Below are 9,989 nucleotides of genomic sequence, written 5' to 3'. Positions count from 1 at the left end.
ATCAGTGTGCATCTAAAGAAAGACTTAAAAAATTGGTGAATTTTTGTGTAGCCATTTTAATATTGAAGATGGAAGAAAAAAAGCAACATTTTCGGCATATTATGCTTTATTATTTCAAGAAAGGTAAAGACGCGACTGAAATGCAAAAAAAAGATTTGTGCAGCATATGGAGAAGGTGCTGTGACTGATCAAATGTGTCAGGAGTGGTTTGTGAAGTTTCATGATGGAGATTTCTCGCTGGGTGATGCTCCGAGGTCGGGTAGACCAGTTGAAGTTGATAGCGATCAAATTGAGACATTCACTGAGAACAATCAACATTATGCCATGTGGGAGATAGCCAACATACTCAAAATACCCAAATCAAGCTTTGAAAATCATTTGCACCAACTTGGTTATGTTCATCGCTTGGATGTTTGGGTTCCACGTAAGTTAAGCAAAAAAAACCTTTTTGACCATATTTCCGCATGCGAGTCTCTACTTAAAGGTAATGAAAACGTTCCATTTTTAAAACAAATTGTGACAGGCAATGAAAAATGGATACTGTACAATAATGTGGAACAGAAGAGATCGTGGGGCAAGTGAAATGAACCACACCAAAGGCCGGTCTTCATCCAAAGAAGGCGATGTTGTGTATATGGTGGGATTGGAAGGGAGTCCTCTATTATGAGCTCCTTCTGGAAAACCAAACGATTAATTCCAACAAGTACTGCTCCTAGTTAGACCAACTGAAAGCACTTGACGAAAAGCGTCTGGAATTAGTCAACAGAAAACACATAATCTTGCATCAGGATAATGCAAGACCGCATGTTTCTTTGATGACCAGGCAAAAACAGTTACAGCTTGGCTGGGAAGTTCTGATTCATCCACCGTATTCACCAGACATTGCACCTTTGGATTTCCATTTATTTGGGTCTTTGCAAAATTCTCTTAATGGAAAAAATTTCCATTCCCTGGAAGACTGTAAAAGGCCCTTGGAACAGTTCTTTGCTCAAAAAGATAAAAAGTTTTGGGAAGATGGAATTATGCAGTTGCCTGAAAAATGGCAGAAGGTAGTGGAGCAAAAGGGTGAATACATTGTTCAATAAAGTTCTTGGTGAAAATGAAAAATGTGTCTTTTATTTTTACTTAAAAACCAAAGGCACTTTTTGGCCAATCCAATACTCGACCTCTTAGCAACATTTTGCCACTGTTAAATTGCTTAAAAGAATATGTAACATTTCTGCTCCTTCTTAGTTTTCTACGTTTTTGTGACACTAAAATTCCTTGATTTTCTTCCAGCCCTCTGGACATTCTTTCTTGAGGTCCTTTCAGTTCTCTTCTTCCCATACATGTTCATGTTCCTCAAGGCTCTCTTCTCACAGTGCATCAGCTCACTGCTTTCATCTTCTGTATTGTGTTAGGTGCCTTCCCATATTTAATACCACATGTCTGGTTTGATTCACACAGTTTTGATTGTGTTCTGTAGGTTTTCTCATTCAGATTAAAAATTTTCTCTTAGAATTTGATTATTTGTAATCCAGATGTTGTAACCCCTCTTTCATTGCATTCTGGCATCTTTTTACCTCAGCTTATTTTCTTCCTCTTTCTTTTGCCAAAAAAGCAAACATTTTCATGTTTCTGCAAAGTTAGGGCCCTCTAACCAAGGAAAACTGGAATGTGGGTTAATAGACAAGCCTTGGAAGTTAAAGTGTCTGAAAAGATAGTGTGAGAACTCTAGAGAGGTTTAGGTCCCCAAAGTATGTATTCACATTCCAAAGGGGAAAGAAACATGGAGCCTTGGGTACATGGAGATGTAAACCTGGAGACACTTGTCTCACAGCTCATCTAGAGACCATTACTTTTCTAACCAAGGAATCTTCCCTTTCTCTACCCGAGGAGAATTTGTTTGCATTAGGGAGATTCATTTCTCTTCTCAGAAGGGTAGGATGTTAACAGGACAGCAGTACATTAAATCCCTGATTCCTAATTTCAGGCTCCTCTCCTGTTGTATGACCCATACATGCCAGCCTGTCCATACAGCATGACCTGGAAGAAGGAAGAAAAAATTGGTGTGTAGAGAACTGATATAGTTATTACTGTCAGTAATAACAACCTCTTGATCCAGAAACCTCCTGTTTGAATGGATCGTGATATAAACAAATATAGATATTAAAAACTTAACAGTTTTTTGCTTTTTCATAGAAATCATGTCAACTTGGTTACTACTGAGGGTAGTAAATAATTTCATGATACTTTTGTTTTTTTTCTGGCATCATTCTTCACACATGTAGGTAAGGGACATTTGAACGAGGGCAAATGGATTGGACTGCTACATGGGTTCCAGCTATACTTCAGGCTCTGCCTGGTTACTTTGAGAGCTGAGAAGAATACATTTCAGCCACTTGTAGTCTGTCTGCGGCATCTAGATGTACTCCAGTACACTGGTTGGTAGTCTTGGCGATAGAAACTCATTTCAAATAATATTTATTTTTCCTTGTTTTGCAGAAATTTTATAGCTCACTTCATTGTTGTTATTGCTATTTTTTGTTTATGACAACAGATTCTTGAAGTAATTCACCCAGACCAAGTATTTGCCCATAGACAGAGTTATGTGTTCTCAGTCTTCTGTCTCCTGTCCCCAGCTACAGTGCTGCACTTGTGGATACATCTCCCAAAATGTGTTGTACCACTAGTGGTCACCCCTTTCCCCCTTGAGCTTCTTTCTTTCTTCCTTCAGTTATTTCTACTTTGTTTCTTGTGTGTGTGTGTGTGTGTGTGTGTGTGTGTGTGTGTGTGTGTGTGTCCGTCTGTCTGTCTTTCTTGTGGGGAAGTATGATGAAGTTGAAGATTCTAAGATTGGATGTTGAAGGAGAAGCCTTAAAGCTTGAGACAGGCAGGGATAGCACTCTGTCCTCGTCAAAAATCTGAGCATGTTATGAAAGGATGATTTTCCTGTATATTAGAAGAAATAGAGTGAATGGTTCTAAACTAGGTAAGAGAAAGTGGGGAGGCAGATGGTAATTTCCCTGCTTTGATTAGTTTTTCAACATTAGCAGACAAAAACATAGAAAAGGGATGGATATGTAGTTCTTCAAACATTTTTTTATTCCAGTAAAAATTATTCTTCTACGATTAGTTGCCCTATTTATTCTATTTAAAATTACTTGCACCAGAAGAATGAAAATGGACCAATGTCCCACCAGTATGGAGCTCCAGGTCCTTAACACCTCAGTGTTTCAAATACTCTAAACTTTGGGTATATTTAGGCCATGTTGTCTTTCCAAGTACTTTGATGCATAAATGTTTCTAATTGGCATTCTACTACACCTAAAATTAAATGGAAACTGCTCGTATGCTCTGTGTAGAAAAGGTCTTGGAGGGTTTTAAAGAATTTTAAATTTGTCACAATTTGTTTTGAAAGAATCCAAAATTTCACTTGAGTTATATCATAATTTTCAAAGTATTGAAGTATTTTAAAATCAAAATGCAGTCTTATTACTTTTAAAATCTGTCATCATCAGATTAATAGCAGAGAATTAAATGATTCTGCTTTGTGTTTCATTTAAGTTTTATGAAGGTTTTACATATCTTATTAGAACTGGGGAGGATCATCTTAACAAAGAAAAAGAAGTTGTAATTATTTTATGGTGAACATTCATTCAAGCATATTTATTAAGTTACTCCTCTGGGCAAGGCAGTGTGCTAGCTATTCTGGTATATCAAAATAAATATGTTAAGTCAAAAGAGGAATATAATCTCAAAATGCTTATTGAAAAACTACTTCGTGTATCTGTGTTTTTCTTAATCTTAAAGTTTATTTGAGGAGACTAAACGAAGACACACGAAGAATTCATAATCATATAAAGTCAAATAGGAAATTCCAAGGCGGATTTTGGCTGCTTTATAATTCCTAATAAATTAATTGTTACAGGATTAAGAGACCACTGTGGACCAAAGGTGTCATTGAAGCCTTTCTAGGAAGGGAATAAAAATGGATTAGATTTGAATGGGCCAAGAGGGTGGAGACGATCCAAAGAGGGGTGAAACTGATGTGAGAATAGGAATTTGAAAGCTCATTTGGAAACTTGCTGTCGGTATAGGAATGCGAGTGGGAATTGAGGGACAAAATTGACCATGAACTAATAAAAGAGGGATAAATTGAGAGACTGGGACTGACATATACACATTACTATATATAAAACAGATAACTAATAAGAACCTGCTATACAGCACAGGGAACTCTACTCAGTACTCTGTAATGGCCTATATGGGAAAAGAATCTAAAAAACAAAAGAGTCGATATATGTATATGTATAACTGATTCACTTTGCTGTACAGCTGAAACTAACACAACATTGTAAATCAACTCTAATCCAATGGAAAATAAAAGAGTCTTTTTGGATGTGAATAATGGATAGTGTTTGCTTCATGAAGTTGACTGTTTTTAGAGAGGATGAGCCCAAGTTCCAAAGAAAGGAAAATGTGGGCTGGATGCATCTCTCATCTTTAGGGATCATGGCTGGTGGAAAAAATTAATTAAAAGTAAATTTTTCTTCAAACAAATAATTTTGCATTTGAACTTTTCTTCCATTTTCTACTTCAGTGTGATGCTTATAAATCTCTCATCTTCTAGTTGATTCTTCTTTCTGACGTGTCTCCCTACTGTGTGTATTCTTCAAATATTGAATCAGTGAGCCATTCCCAATACCAGTTAAAAGTTTAAAAAAATATGATTGAGAAGGAGTAATTGGTTAAAGGCAGAATTTATGAAAGAGTGTATTAAATGATCCCAGAAAATAGTGATTATGGAGGTTGAAAATACCTGAACAGCTTTAAATCCACAAAGACTATTAATCCCAGAAAATAGTGATTATTGAGGTTGAAAATCTGAATAGCTTGAAATCCACAAAGACTATTAATCCCAGAAAATAGTGATTATTGAGGCTGAAAATATCTGAACAGCTTGAAATCCACAAAGACTGTTTCAACATTTTATTTTTCATTGTATGTCAGTTTAAAAAGTCTTCTATAGATATTTACCTCTAATTTTCATTAAATGTTAAACCTTATTTTGTCCTAGATATTTCTCCCTAATCTTTTTTTTTTATATTTCATTCCATTCTTCCCTCAATCCTTTAGTTTCTATTCCATATCTTTTATTTTCTGAATTAGAAAAATTTAGTATTATCCACTTCTGTAATTTCCTGTTTCCCCTTTGAGTTCCTTATGGATGAGGTTTTTAATTAAATTTCTTTTTCTCTCATCATTTTATTTTGTTTGCAACTTTTAAATGTCTATTCTTGGTGATTTTTCCCATGGGGGAGTAAATTAAATGAATGTCTTTCTCTTAAAGGAAAGGCTCTTATTTAAGCTGAAAAAAATTATCTTCTAAAATATACAAATGCATTAGAAAATTATTACTAATATTGTACACATTCTCTTATTACTAAGAGCATGAATATCATAATGAGAAAAGTTATACACAGTCATTTCTTGTACAATTATTCTAGCAAATGTATATGTTTTTGACTATATGATAACTATATGTTATCTAAAGCTTTTAGTTCCATGATCCTCAACTAAGGGCAAGGCCTGTTGCAAACAAATATCCCATTTTTAATAAACTGGTGCTAAACCCTCTTAGCTCTTTGGGGATGTAGTTTTATCAGAAAGGAAATTGACCTTGTTTATTGCCTTTCTTTTGCTGCCCTGAGTGGATTTTCATGCTTGTGAAAATGAGGTACTGGCAGGGACTGGATTAAAAGAAGGAGAGAATTGGGCCCATTTCCTCCTCTGACTCTGCCAAACCAATTGCACTCATGTAAGTAACCTTCCTGACCTTCCAAACTTGAGCCTCTCCTGTGCAGAAAATCAGGACAGCATCTGAGGAGGTCTAGGACAAGGACAACTGTTCGCCAGGGACCAATCTAAGATTGGTAAACCAATTTTCACTTGTGAACAATGCCAGAATTCAACCCATATGTCTCCCATGGTGAAGCACTGTAGTGTGTCATTAACCCACTGTGCCACTTAGCAGCTTCTCTCGGCTTGCTGTCTTGTGAATTAACATCTCAGCTGCCACCACACCAGACCCTGGGTTTATTTCTGCTAGGAGTGCTGCTGAATGAATAGCAGTTCTCTATAACAAGTGATCAGGACACAGCACTTTAAAATTTTCAACTGAAAGCAATAGCAATTTGCCATTCAGTCCTATCTTATCATCATCATTAGGTTGGGAAATCGCAATTTGAAGGCTCCTTGCAATGTGCTGTCAGCCTGATATCTTGTAATTTTAATATGTCTGTGGTTAATAATTAATTGCTTTAACTCAGTAGGTGGGATCTGAATTTGATGCAAAAAAAGAAATCCCTCTGAGCTGAAATATTCTTTGAGACTCCAACATCTTACGAAGTTCCCCCTCAATCAGCCTCCTTGCCTTCTTATTTAAATGATCTGCCATATAATGAAATCTGGATCAAAAGCTCCAAGCTTAAAATATACAACAAAAAGCTGCTTCTGGGTGAAGAGTTTGGATCTAAATCAAAACGTTTCTGTGCTGTGGCCATTATCACATGCAGTTAACTGCTGGGAAATACTGATGTTCAAAAGATATGGGGGAAAAAGGCACCTGCTTTCTCACGCTGGTGTATGTTTGTCGTCTTGATAAAAATGCAAGGCAGCATATGCAGAAATTGTGCGGAAACACCATTCACATGGTAATTCCTTTGTAATAGAATAATTTCTTTTCAGGTGCTGGACTGAATGGCAGGCTCTGGGAGGGTTTGAGCATCTCCCTGCCTTAAGTTCTTCTATGACCATATTTTAGTGTCTCGTTCATTTTTTGATCAAAGAAACCCACTTTCTCAGGTCTTCAGAATAATGGTACTGCCCCTTGATTTTCCTGGATCATAAGCCATAATGTGGAAAGGTTTCTCACATTTTGTCTGATGAATACTACTAAAAATATAGCCAGGATATGAACTTTAATTCTTTCTCTCAGCCCAAATCTTTGGTCTAATACGTTTAACAGGTGGAGGGATATTTGGGTAGATTCAAGGATGCCTACCATAAATCAGGCCTATGATAGATTTCAGTGATGTTTCCACTTGCAAGTTCCAATTGTGCTCTGCCTTTCCATAATATTAGGTGCACTGGCTGCATGTTCTCATCTATACCTGCCTGATGTTGAAATTCAGGAACTCTGAGCATGATTCTATTTCTATCAAGAAAAGCTTAAGATTTTTCAAAAGTTATTCTGGAACTATACAAAATTCTTAAAAAATCTACAGCATATTGAAAACAGATAAAAGTATATATGTAAAAGTCTGTGAGATATTACACCAGAGATGGCTTAAGGGCTTCATCTTATATTCAGTTATAATTAAGTACTAGTGATGTGCTTGAAGCGCCATGTTGAGGTGGCAGGCCGTGACCAGCCTCTGAAGGTGTAAGTTCGTTGATAAACCAGTGACGTTCGTCATTTGGCAGAAGGTAGGACTCTCACTCTTATGCCCCACAGCCTTCACTCTGACCCCAGTAAACCACTTATGATTGGACCTATGGTGAAGTGCATATGGTAACCAGCTGGTAAAAAGAGCATTTCAAAGTCTTAATACATGTTGATTTTTTTCTTAAATTCTTCAATACCTCCTTTCAGCCAAGTCTTCTCAAATCTCAAAGACCATTTGGAGGTAGCCAAATTGTTCTTTTTCTACAAGAGGCAACTTTATGACTGCATATAGTCTTAAAATGTAATCATACTAAAGTATTTGGGTTTTTAAATTTTTCTGTGTAAGGCTTAACGTTTGAGGCTATTAATTCATAGCTGAATTGCCAGACAATAATATATTACTATTAATAGGGCAGTGATGTATCTCCACTAGGGGTTCAAAATCGAAGTTCATATGCTTCAACTAAAGAGATGGTTAGTGGGATGTAAGAAGCAATGAACTGGAGCCACCTTACATCCATTTTTGAAAGCCGACTGTTAAATTCTCAGTACCCTGTGAGCAGGTTGTTATACAAAGCCATTACGAAAGATTAAATTGTATGGACTTATAACTAAATAATTTTTTAAAAAAGGAATGCATTCTTAAAATTCGTCAATTCCTAATATTTCACTACAGTTTGCTATTATCTGTGCTGTTGCAGTTACTTATGCCATTCATAAGTATATAGTAAAACTAGAAATAGCAATGTGTTGATGTGCATTTCTTCCCAGCTCTGCCTTCAGTGATTATCATGTTGGTGTCTTGGAATTTGAATGGTCTGGGCATTTACATCACAGTAATTGGCAAACACTAAAATAAAGGCATGATTTATGAAGTTAATTGCCTAGATCATGGATCAACAAACTTTTCTGTAAAAGGCCAGATAGTATATATTTAAAGCTTGTGGAACTTTAAATAAATACTTTATAGTCTATGTGCAACTACTCCACTTGGAGGTTCTATCAAATCTCATAGACAGTACACAAATAAAGGAGTGTGGCTGTGTTCAGATAAAATTGTATTTACAAAACCAGGTGATTAGCCCACTGGCTGTAGTTTGGTCTAGACAAAGTAATTGAAAAGTGTTATCATGCAGATTAAATTTTAAAATGGTCCATATTTGTAGCCGTTGCATAGTGAATAGCACAAAAATTTGAGAAATTATTCTTTCAGTGTTAGAAAACTATTATCTGGTTCAGTAAAGACATAGGTCAAAAAGACTCAGAAGCAAATTTGCATAGCCTAACAGTAGTCAAAGAGAAGAAATTTAGAAATCATTAAAAATAAGGCAATAGATTGAAATGTATCAGACTTCTTTACATCCATGAGTTTATTACAACACTAAAATAAACATGAGTAGGTGACCTATGAAGATGGTAGGAAACCAATTGACTATTTTGAAAATTTCCATGTAATGGAAAGTAATCAAGATGTTTTTTCAAATCTTTTCTATATGAACTATAATTCAGGGTGAGAAACTTGTTATAAGGTGACATTTTACTCTGTGGGATTATTTCAGCTAATACATGAAGAAGAAGTGGTAGAATGTAAAAAATTTGAAACTCCAATTAATAGATCTAAGCAATTATAAATGGCTGAAAACAGAGAGACAATGTTATGTAACTCCTTATTTGATTACATAATACCACCTATGAAATAACAAATTGCCCAATCAAACCTGAATATGATCAAACCATTAGATTTAACTATCAATTGATAAAAAATTAAAGGGCTAGAAGAACATATTAAACCCACCATAGTTACGTAATTAGCAAAATCCAGAGTGTTGTAAACTCTGTATGATGAACAAACCGGTTTCTTCTACAATAATAACCAAAAAGTTTTATAGAAATATAATCAGATGGATAGGAAACTATAGAAGTAAAGATATTTGAAAACCAAATTATCCAATTACAAGTTATTATTGTAATTGGATCCCAATTAAAGCAAACAAATCAGGGAAATATGAACAAGGAGTGGGTATTTAATGATAAAGAATTATTTATATTTTACGTATGAAAGTGGAATGTTTATAAAAGCAAGTATCTGTCATTAAGAGATACATACTGAAATGTTTACAGATTAAATAAAATGATATCGAGTATATATTATACACACACACACACACACACACACACACACACACACACACACACACTCACACAGGCTGTTTTAAAATACTTAAGGAGAAAGGAGAGAGAACGATGATTGACCTTAGGTTGAAACTGGGTGATGGATGCATAAGCATTTATTACACTATTTCTTCTACTTTGTATATGTCTAAAATATTCTATAATCAAACAGAAATAAAAGGAATTCAGACTCTAATGCTGTAGTAGAGTTAGGCTTCTTAAAGTTCTCTGATCTTGAGAATAGATTTTCTTAAACTAGTGGCAACTTTTTAAATAATGTTCAAACCAAGTGTTAGGCAGTCATAAGACATACCTCTAGTTCGTTAATTCTACTTTCTTCCAAAAAATTTCATACCTTACCCTCTTTCCTCAAAACCTCCTTTCCCAC

The sequence above is a fragment of the Orcinus orca genome, chromosome 6, assembly GCF_937001465.1.
Source record: "Orcinus orca chromosome 6, mOrcOrc1.1, whole genome shotgun sequence".
In the NCBI taxonomy this organism is placed as follows: domain Eukaryota; kingdom Metazoa; phylum Chordata; class Mammalia; order Artiodactyla; family Delphinidae; genus Orcinus; species Orcinus orca.
This window is presented reverse-complemented; position numbering follows the sequence as displayed.